The sequence below is a fragment of the Glossina fuscipes genome, unplaced genomic scaffold (genome assembly GCF_014805625.2).
Source record: "Glossina fuscipes isolate IAEA_lab_2018 unplaced genomic scaffold, Yale_Gfus_2 0, whole genome shotgun sequence".
Taxonomy (NCBI): Eukaryota; Metazoa; Arthropoda; class Insecta; order Diptera; family Glossinidae; genus Glossina; species Glossina fuscipes.
The window spans coordinates 10,917,675-10,927,548 of NW_023998414.1; positions in this window are offsets into that span (position 1 = coordinate 10,917,675).

Below are 9,874 nucleotides of genomic sequence, written 5' to 3' on the forward strand. Positions count from 1 at the left end.
CAGCGCTGGTAGATGTAGTGCATGTTGATGGCTTATATCATTTTGAAAGTTGATCTGTAGTCATCGATTATTTAAGATTTTACAATGATCGTGGGTATACATCAATTAACAATTAATAAGCACACTTATAGTCCATGATGTCAAATAAATCTAATGCGCTCCCCTTCCATCACAGATGTATGTCATGAAAATTACCAATAGTCCAGGTACCGAATGTCAAACATCCGAATGAAATATACGTTTGTATTTATGTGTTTCTTTTTTTTTTTTTTATTTGCAGGCTTTAGACCATGGTCAACAAATTTTATCAATAAACGAAATTAATTTACTAAAAGCATATTGAAATCACCCACCCAAGCAAAAGCTTGAACCGAGAATCATATGTGCCGACGATGCAATAAATAAATGAGTAGCCAGAGGAGCGAATAAACGAACCGTTAGATTAATTCACCAACGGCGAACGGTATCTATGCAGATTGAAATCTCAATTCGATTCAATCATATTTGGTTGCGAGTACTCAGTCGGTAAAGGCATAGATAGCACTTATCCATTGGGCTCACATCCAATATCATTTTTTTCCCCCCAATTCTTTGTGACTATTACCGTGTGACATGTATAGCGAGCATGACCTAAGTGGAAAAAACTGCCTGAATATATGGTATGTACAGTAATTAAATATTCTAACTAGTATTTCTAAACGTGAGAGAAGTCACTTTTTCCCTGAGAGATGAAAAAAATTTATAATTATCCCCGTAATTGCATCCTTACTCTCTAAAATTTACTGGCAATTATGCGACATAAGGAAAACAGTTTTTAGAAATATATATATTTTGGCCAGAAGCAGCAAAAGAAATCCCGTTACCAGCGTGTTTTTTTTCACTTAATACTACATGCACAACGATAACAACTCTATATGCCTTGCTAACCTAAATATTTTGAAGCAAAAAAAAAAAAAGAAAAAAAGAAGACACCTCCAGCAAAAAAACATCATAATATTGAAAAGTCCCTTAGGATAAGTAGAAGCTTTTAGCAAATGTTCGTAATGTTCTAAAATTAAAACGACATGAGCACAAAAAGTCGGGTAACAGGAACGAACAAATAACATATACCACCCAAAAAAAAAGAAACAAAACTTCAAAAAATGTACAATCAGACTTCGTTTTGGACAATGGCAAAAAATTATTAAAAAAACCCAAAAAAAAAAAAAAAAAGAAAAGAAGAAACTAGAACTGGATTATATAGAAACGCTAACAAGAATTTAAAAATCAAAAGAATGTAAACATGACTTAGTTATTTTGTTGTTTACGATATAGGAATACATAGAAAGTTATTGTAATGCATTGTGTAAACAAGTAGACGACTATGTGTGTATGCGAGTAAGTATATATGTGTGTATGCGTGTTTGGGTGGGTGTGTAGATGAAAACCTATGTCTTTATGTGCTTCTTTTTTTTTTTTTCTTTGTCATGCAATGCCAATTACAAAAACGTATTACGATAGAAAGAATACTTAAAAGCAGAGCACACAAACAACTATGGACTTAAAAATTTGTAAAGTTAGTTAGTATCGCGAAAACGATAGATAGATGTATAGGCCAATATATATGCGAACATATCAAGAGTGAGTTGAAATGTTCAGGCAATTTATCTTTCGCGCCCAAATATATGTTTGCTTTTAGTTTGCATTTCTCCCTTGAATTAAGCTCTACTCACTCATACAAGTTAAAGAAAATTTATTTTGTTATAAAGAGCGCTTGCGCTCTTAAAAAGTTCACCTTAAAAGGACAATAACCTTTTTGGGGCAACAACGTTAAATCAAAATTCAGAGCATTTTCAAAATTGAAATTATGCAATAAAACTTTCACAATATAATTCTAAAGCGATATAAAAGATCGTTCATAAAAAAACAAAAAAAAAAAAAAAAAGAAACAGAAACGATGTCATCTTCTCAATGCTTAAATAAAACGCAATATTCGCTTTCAATTTTAATAAACATTCATTCATCGTGAGATGGGTGTGAGCCTGAAAATTCTTAGAAAAGTTCGGATTTATTTGCTTACAAAAATCAATAAAATGCGCCTTTTATGCGAGAAAGAATCAACTATACAACGTTTTTTTTTTTTTTTTTTTTTTTTTTTTTTTTATTTGATAACAATGGGCATCAAGAGCTTTTTAAAAGCTCTATGCTATTCGTGAAAACTTTCGGTTCGTTCGTTATTAAAAAAAAAAAAAAAAAGAAAAAAAAAATTGGAGTTTCCCCTCTTTGGAAAGAGGGGTAAAGTCGCGTTGCGTACAAATATTGATCTCACTCTAATTGTGTTAACAAATGCTTTCAAGCTATTCTCCTGAACAAGCTTTTATTTTATCAATAGTAAGCTTACATTTTCTTAACTACATTTCCAATTTTTGCAAACAATACAGTGTAGATTTGTAATATAAATTCTGGCGCGCAGGCTGTTTCATTATAAAATTTACTTTGCTCTTGGGCTGGTCTAAACTGTTGTTGTTATTGCTTGGGTATTCACTGAGTAAATTAGTGCTTTTAACTTTTGTTTTAACTTTTTATTTTTTCGATGTCTACCTATCTGTGTATATTACTTTTATATACTTGCTTTTTCAATGCAGTAATATACTTTACTCAAGTGCACTATCGAGCACTTTACACCCAGTTAACTACATTTTTAAGATGAGTTTTTTTTCATAGTAGATTTTTTCCTTTATTTTTTTTTTTTTTTTTTTTTTGTTTGTTTGCAAAATAATTTATTCGGTAATTTTTTTTTTTTTTTCTTGTTTGTTTGTTTGTTTTCTTTTTCTTGCATTTCAAATTAGGTCAATTTGTCTGCTTACTGCAATTGTTAGCTATTTTTTGCGATTGGCAGGAAACCAACTATCAATAAACTTCATAGAATATTCCATTAGAAAGTTTTCATTACGTTAATTGGAATTATTCTGATCGGTTCACTAACATAAAATGTCCTTGTTATTGTTAAAGAATCAATTGCACCCTATACGAAAGACCATTTTGTAAAAACTGCTCTTTAATTAATTAATTAATGATCAAATCAAGTAAACAGACAATAAATAATAATGATAGCAGTGAAAAATCTGTAATATCACGGGGACCACAAACATGTTGATCCCCATTACCGATAGAATAAGTATAATAAGAGTCTGAGTGACTCTTTAGGGGAGGCCTGGCACTGTTGGCAACACTTCTCATACAGCAATGCAACTTGCCATCGTGAATGCCAGCTGACTGTAAACATTGCAATGAGTAAAGCACAAATATTTGTTCTCTGTTTATTACGCGCCTTTGCATCAAAATGTTGACAGTTCGTATTGATTGTAGGTTGGCGCTTCTTCAACGCAGGGGTATATTACGTTTAACAAATGTTCGTAAGGTACAAAAGTGTACAGTGCAGACACCATATGCTCTTAATCACCGTAAACGGCGGAATTAGCCATTTAGTCATCTCCGTCTGTCTGGCTGCACATCTTTTTGTTTCTTTTTCTTTAAGTTATTTCCTATCCGTACGCTTAGATTACATTCGGAAATCACCTAAATAGAGTCAAAGAGTCGCCCGCAAATTCTCATACATAAATTATGTGAGCATTTTGTTTTCATTTTGTACAAAAATTACTCATATAAGAAGTTAACATCCTACGATTTGATTTGGCATATAAGCCATATATGGCATGTGCGATACAGTGTACAATGGCTATATAGAGTGACCGGATTGTTGCTTTATCTTGCGATCAAATATTGTGCCCAAACTAAGGATGGTCGCTCAAACTGATCTTTTTCTTACACGCTCTGCCACTTGTACCATTCGTGGTACAAGGTACGTATAACAGTATACGGATGTATGTATAAGACCTAAAACAACTTAAGGTAGATCCATTCGAACTGCAATCGCAATATTTGAGATATTGCCCTGAGTAAAAGATAGAACGCTATTGAGAACAGATAGGATTAAATTATTTTTACCACCGGTGCCTATCTAACGCCTTATTTTTGAAATCAATGTGAAAAATTTCACTTCTCATATAAACCTTTATACGGCATTCAAGTCTAATTTGAAGAATATATATTTTAGAAAATTTTAATGGATCACGTCAGTTCACATTTGAAATTTGTCCACACATAAGCGGTCGCACAGAAAGTGCGTCTTCCCATGGAAGAATGTACCACTTTTTGATATTTGATTGCGAAAATAAACAAAGTAAAGTAATGTAGAGTATTTAATGATCGCTCTTGCCCGACTATAATGTTTATATTTCCTTGTTTTTTCCTATAGGAAACGCCGCTTAGCAAATCCATGTCGCATCAATTGCCGACGAGATATAATCGGAGTGATTCGATTTTGACGATGAGTAAGCCGCATGAGCTACCGAATCCCGGTTGAGATTGGACACTTGGATGTCCAATAAAATATGACCTTGTGTTGTTGCCTTTGTCTGCCTGCATTTGATATAAAGCGTTTCTTCAATTTTTAAGGGCTAGCAATAGAACATACCCCCAGCAAACGCAAAAGCGATTCAACCTCTTAATCGATACGAATTGTATGCGTGGAACTACTCATGAATTTTGTACGCCCGTGATTTTCAAAATAGAACCACTTTTTATGTTAAGGTACGATACAATACAAAGAAGGCTATCTCTCGTAACGTTCGGATAAGGTTCGGGCGCCCAATAAATGTTCTCTACTTGACGGAAGAGTCCATAGAGAGCGTATTTTCGCGTTGCGATATATATTAGTATAGCGAGTCCTTATTGTTGCCAGATGTCAAGCAATAAGAGAAAAGCACAACTTTCAACATGCATGGCCTGCAAAGGTAATCTTGCGGCCATCTATGAGCGCATTCACGTACCTTGTCAATTAATACATATATCAATTCAACAACCATCATATGAGAGTAAATAGACCAAGCAAGCTTAAGGACTGCATTTCTACTCTGGGCCAATTTTCAAGATGGAATGTTATAAATTAGACTTTATCGTCACATAATTTATGAGAACATTTATGTAAGGTGTGGTCAAAGGAATGCTCCCGTCCCATAAACTCATGCCGGAATGACAACGTGTATTGCATTTCGATGATTTTTCTTCAAAAAGACTATTTTAAATTTTTCTCAGATAACGGCATTTTTTTGAAAGGGTCGTTATATAGAAATTACTTGTAAAAATGGTCCGATCCAAACAACGCATTGTCAACAGCGATTGCGGGTCGAGTTTCATCGATATATTTTCAAAACTGGCGGACTGTGCGGCAGAATGGGAAAAAATTGCGTACATGCGCACGAACTCTGTACGGCAAGGCAAAAATAAAAAAACAACACAACCATTTTTTTTATTTTTTCCTTTTTTCTTTTTTTTTTTTTTTTAAGAAGTTTTTGTAATGTATATGTATGTTGTAATGTTAAACAATAAAACAATTATTTGTTATTTATTAATTATTAACGCATTGACCTTATGAAGCCAAATTCTCTTCGCTCTCGCATCACCGGAAGATGGAAGCCTGCTAGAACCCTACGCCGCCCACTTCACAATGCGTTGTCCAACTTTTTATCTTTGCTAAAAGATGGGCTATCTTTCGCAATTGGTTTGCGCCTTCGCTAAGGTGTAGCTTATCAACAAGAGGGCGTCATTAAATATATTAATATAAATAAATATTGGAATCACCCGTAACGCTTTACAAAAGCACAAAAACAAATGCATTGCAACTATTTACCATACGTGTGTGTATGTATCAGGAAGAAGACACGAAAAACGATGAAAAATTTGAAAGAGAAGCATTAGTGAAAGCTAATCTCATTGCGACATAATGGACTGGATGTACTACGCTTAACTTTTAGGTAAACCACTCACTTGTTATAGAAGCTTAGAAAAATAATTCCACTTTCAGTGGGCGTAAGCAAATGAAATCGAAGAGGGAATCAATTATTATTTAAAATTACTTTATATGATTATTAATATTGATAGGAAAATGCGAATATGTCTAACACACACACACACGCCCACACACGCACAGGCGCACATTGGATGATTATACTAATTAACTAATTTTTTTTTTTTTTTTTTAATGTAAAGTTTGGTATTTTTTACACGTGTTATATATTTTCTGATCAATTATTTCAATTTTAAATTTTGTTTTACGCCACTTTTTCTATACTTCACGTGTGATACATTATAACTTAGCAACAATACAAAGTTGTGACATTTAGCAAAGACACGACCCGTCTTGATGGGTTATCTCCGGTAAAATAAAAAAGCAAAATAAAGAAACTATAATTTACAATCTTCGCTAGATATTTCATAGTGAAAGTAACGGATGATTAGCACATCAATCCGTTTGCAATAAGCAAAATACTTTTTCATCAAAATTCATGCAAATTATTCGTCTAAAGCTGGCACAATAATGCGTTATTCGTATTATTTTTAGGTTAAGTAGCCCGAAACGGTAAACGCAATGCGAACACGCCTTCTCATACTATTATTGTTAAGGATAATGCAAACACGAACATATGGTTTTAGAATCAAAAATGAAAAAATCAATATAAATATAAACAACAAATATATGAACAACATCGATAGAAGAACGTAATGTAAAAGCAAATTAAATTTTTGAATTGTTTATTGAAATGAAGAATGAAGAAAATATGTTTAAAAGAACGAGTTCATATAGATGGTCTTCGCTAACCCAATTATGTAAAGCAAAAGCATTGCCAAAATTTAAAAAAAGCGTTCCATTTATTGCTTGCCGTTCATCCCTGACCTAATAATATAATAACATAACGTAAATATAATTTCATAGGAAACAAACACAAAATCCATAGACAGCCTTTAAATTTTTACATAATTTGTGTTTATTCTTCTCGTTCTACGATTTATTATTTTTTACAGAAAATCGTTTAAAAATCCTGATTATGCTTGTCATGAGCTACGGCAGTTTAATGACACCATCGGTGGGGAACGTTACCTATGAAAACTGATGCAATCGAGTCGGCCATTGAAGCTGAAACGTCCTTAATATGCCAAAAGATATGACAAAGTGATCCTTTAGCCCGACAACGCTCCATCGGAGAGTGTAACACTATTCGCATTTACACAGAGGCAACAAGATCTATTGGGAAAAGTGGCTAAAAATTGTTGCTCGAGAATTGCATTTTCTTAAATAAAATCCACAGCCGTTCATATGATGGGGACAATTCTTACATAAGAAGGGGGATGAACGAATGTTTAAAATAAAACCAAAGAGTATGTTGATGTCTTTTATTGCTTCGCTTTGCTTTGGTTTTATTGCAAGTTAAAAATTTCATAAGAACTTGTCCTTAGGAATTTGGGTTATCTCTTTGTGTCCTTATGAAAATGGATTGTTTCGGACATCGTCACCGTCGCCCAAGAAACGGTGTTTCCTTCCTAATTAAGTTAACGTACAATGGTACTATCGACCACTACTAGCGACCACATTACATGGTGAGATAAGCTTTAATGTCCCCAATCGCTTATTTAGGCACTTAATTTGCATTATGCTTACTCAATGTGTGTCTATCGTTTCATTTAAGATGTCTATGCAAGCAGCATCGTCTATCAGTTGCTAGTTTGCGTACGATTTTGCGTTTGCGCAAAGCTTGAGAAAATCCATAATTACATAAGCATAAGATCATTTTTTCATTATTATTTATTTATTGTATACTTTTATTATTCGCAATTACGTAATATAATATATATCAACTTGATTTTCAATACATAAGTATTACATAAAGTTGTGTCTTCGCTTCAGTTTTTTTTTATTTTTTTTTTTTTTCTCTCTCTTTAATTAATTTTACGCTCTATTATATTTCGACATACATACTACAATAAATGTCTTATTCGCTTTTTATTATTATCATTATTATTATTTATTATTATTATTTTTGTGTAATTCACATCAGTTCAAATATTTGCATCTAAAAGAATTAGTTATTTACTTTTTCTTCTTCTTTTTTTTCTTCTTTCTCTATTTTCTTTGGCGATAAATAATAATTAATAATGTGTGTGAAGGTGCGTGTGTATTTGCATTTAAAATTTCTTTTAAAAAAAATAAAAATAAATAATACATATAAATACGTTTAATTTAAAATTAAAAAATGAATTAAAAATCAAATAATAAATGTTTAGGGGTGTAAGTGATTTTTACTAGTCTTTTTAAAATAATTACATTAAAAAAAAAGTCAAGTTATTAACTACTACAGATGATCATAATACTATATGCATGTATATTTATTTATATGTCTTAAAAATTTTGGTAAAAAATCTTATTTCAAAAAAATTTGATTGCAAGAGTAAAAAACCAGACTTTAAGATATTGACCGAAGTAATACGAGGACACATACATATATAACCTACAACTACTTATCGAAAAAAAATTCCTATAAAGAACTTTTAAATATTTTAATAGCTACAAGTTTATATATATTAAAAATATTAAAAATTAGAAAACTTTTTATTTATTTATTTGATTTTTATTTATTTATTTATTTTTTTTTTCATATAAAATATTTATAACTATAATTATGCACATACACTTTTACATATAAATTAGTTTAATTTATAACACGTTTTTTTTTCTTTTATTTATTTATTTTTTTTTTTTTTTTTTTTTTTTGACTAAACTTTTTGGCCTCAAATTATTATTAATCATATCTTGTTTATTAGAGCGAAATTGCGTAGAAAATATTTATACCGAGCATTAAATGTTTTTTTTTTTTTTTCTCTAAAGCTTAGAATAATATTTCGGATTATGCTCTATTGGCACATTTATTTAGTAGATTGATTATTAAATGATTTATTATATATTAAATATAGCGAGAGATTTGAAAAACTGCTACAAATGTAAAAATTTAAATTCATAGATACGAAAAAACAAAAAAAAATTTTTATAATAATACTAAAAAGAGTTTACCGTTGAAAAAAGTGATCTTGATCACAGACTAGCTTTTTTTTTTAATGTTTAGTAAATAAGAATGACTTTAAATATGTTTTCACGTCACGAACAATTTTTCGATTCGACATTAATTAACAATAACTAAACAAATAAAGAATTGTTCTCGGACCGACGCCGCACTTGTCCTAAGAGATATAAGAGGGATGGTCTATGAAAAAAAAAAAAAACTTAACTGCTTTCATATATAATCCGTGGCTATGCAGGAGATTAAGCAAATCAAAACATACACTATAGATAGCCATCGCTAACCTGCAATTATTTTCATAACATTTTTTCAAAGCAAGCTTTTATATGAGAAGTAAGCGAAAAAGTGTTCCGATCCTTACCCTTTTCAATATAGTTCGTTCTTGGGACAAAACGAGTCATCTCTCATCTGAATATCGAAAAAAAAATTGTGAAGTGCAAGTTGAACGCAAGACAAATAGGTGGAAACATGGACAGACGGACAATTAAGCTTAAATCGCTTCAGAAAGTGATTCTAAAAGCGATTCAGATGGATGGACGGATAGACAAGTGTAAATCGAATCAGATGGACCGACTGGCACGCGGACACACAAGCTAAAATCGATTCGAAAAGTGATTCTGAAAGTTATCCAGACGGATAGACGGACGAACAAGCTTAGATAAATTCAGAAAGTGATTCTGAAAGTAATTTTCGATGGACATACGACAACAGACCAATAGGCAAAAATAAATTGATTCAGAAACTAATCCTAAACGTGATTGAAATAGATATACGGATACACAAGCTTAAAGCGATTCAGGTTCTGAATTGATTACTTGATATTCATTCATTGTTCCAGAAAATATCAAATATTCTCTCTCTCTCTCTCTCTCTCTGTCTCTCTGTCTCTCTGTCTCTCTGTCTCTCTGTCTCTCTGTCTCTCT